This window comes from Penaeus monodon, chromosome 33, assembly GCF_015228065.2.
Source record: "Penaeus monodon isolate SGIC_2016 chromosome 33, NSTDA_Pmon_1, whole genome shotgun sequence".
In the NCBI taxonomy this organism is placed as follows: domain Eukaryota; kingdom Metazoa; phylum Arthropoda; class Malacostraca; order Decapoda; family Penaeidae; genus Penaeus; species Penaeus monodon.
In genome coordinates, this window is record NC_051418.1 from 16,783,979 (window position 1) to 16,785,883 (window position 1,905).

Sequence of the window (1,905 nt, forward strand, 5' to 3'; positions counted from 1 at the left end):
AATGATGAAAATGCAGGGATATGTCTATTAGTTCAAAACTCATATTCCAGTTTAAGCATTGATTTTAGATTCCTTTGACATACAGTCTGCCAAAAATAAATTATTAATTTTTTATGGTTCATTTGTTTTAATAATCAAAGAAATATATGTACTCATCTAAGAAGGTATTTGTAAAAAAAGTAAATCATATTTACTCTAAATTCTTGTTTTCTTATATCCACTAATGGGGTAATTGGTTAGCATTTCATTTCCTCCTTTACAGTCTATCAGAAATTTGACTGGTTAGTTGGAGAGCAGTTCCAGAGCTTCTTAGAGCTACATCTTGAAACCTGACTCTTCAACAAATTTTATCCCTAAAACTCTAGTTGCTAATGTTTCCACCATTTTTTTTTACAACTGAAAGTTTTTTATCATAGCTTTTTTGTTATTATCTGGATCTTTTCTGGTGCTACTGCATCTTGTCATTGATTACTCCTGCATGAGAAGGACTGCCAGTCTGTGCTTGGCAAGATGCTAGGCTTCTGTCCATCCCCTCTGGTTAAAGATGAAGGGGACAGTGCAGTTCTCACACTTGCTATTAGGATGAGATTTAGGTGGTCATTGGAATATATGTTCTTAAGTGAAGACCCACAGACATATGAAGATGTCTCGAAGACAAGTAGTTGTCAAGAAGATTGTGGACTCGGGGCCATACCTGACCAAATGCGCATCTAATAATGCTATATAATGTAAGGAATACATCAGCTGAATGGTCTTTTTTTTTTAAGAAGTACTTTCATTTAAGAAATTATCCTTGGTAAGGAAGTCCATCACTTTAAATGGCAATAACTGCTTCCATGATTTTGTTTCTATATGTACTCTCTCACTCACTCATTGTGGAATGTACAAAAATGTTTAGATAGAACAAGGATGCACTTGATTCATTTCCATTTATATCTTCATCAGGATTAGAAGGATCATGTGCTCATGAAAATCAAAGTCTAAACTGAAATGTGTCATTTACATTTCTTGTTTTTCATCACTGATTATCATTTTTACTTTACAATAAACTAAAATATGACAAACATGCTCTTCCTATAACTTGAAAACTACCAAAAAGCCTGAAAAGTGCAAGATAATGCAAAATAGTCTGGCACAGGCAAAGATTTAAAAAAATGAGTGTTTATTTGACAATGGCTCAGGAGGAAAACCATTCAGTAAACACGTGTTTTTTTTTCTCTCTTTTATGCATCAATTAAGAAATGACAGCTGGACAAGTCTGTGAGTTCACAATCACACCAAAAACAGCTCAGAATTCCCTCAGAAACAAGCTGTGAGCTTATCTATGGGTTCAGAATTGTATGCTTATATTCCAAGAAATCTAGTATAGGAAAACCATAATGGTTATACCTTTGTCTTTTTGTAAGTTAAGTCAACAATAACTAACACTGACACTTATGAATATACATCTGGGATACAACCATGACCATTAGATACTGTGTACACCTTGTAGTCCAAATCCAAATAAATTGTAATTTGTGCAGTCACTAGTAACACAAGTGACTTGGCAATCAATTGAATCAGGGAAAGAACAGCAGCAGTGTAAATGAGCTTGGTGTAAAGTAATTTGTAAGTAATTATTAACCTGTAGTATTGCAGATACCTTAATTGGTTAAAGTAGTCTGTAACTACCTAACCTTCATTTTTGTACTTTGTGCTTGCAATATTTTTGTACCTTTTTATTGCACCTTTCAATTATATTTTTGTTGCAATTTCTTTGTATCAATAGTGTTCATCTCCTTATTTGTCATATTGCTGTTTTCACTCTCTCTCTCCCCTTCTCATTTGCCTTCTCTCTTGTCTTCTCCTCTTCCTTTCTTCTCTTCTAACAGCTCTAATGTCATCCCTGACGTTTCTCTCGTACTT

General features: G+C 33.9%; 2 protein-coding genes across 2 annotated transcripts in view; one reads left to right on the forward strand and one right to left on the reverse strand.

Moving 5' to 3' along the window:
• Window positions 1-200, forward strand: part of LOC119594097 (THO complex subunit 6 homolog) — a gene marked incomplete in the record, with an annotated part of 6,516 nt that extends 6,316 nt beyond the window's left edge. The window contains 1 exon segment of the mRNA XM_037943152.1: window positions 1-200.
• Window positions 201-827: 627 nt separating this feature from the next.
• The window catches only part of LOC119594096 (phenoloxidase-activating factor 2-like), a gene marked incomplete in the record, with an annotated part of 12,169 nt that continues 11,091 nt past the window's right edge, over window positions 828-1,905 (reverse strand). The window contains 1 exon segment of the mRNA XM_037943151.1: window positions 828-1,787.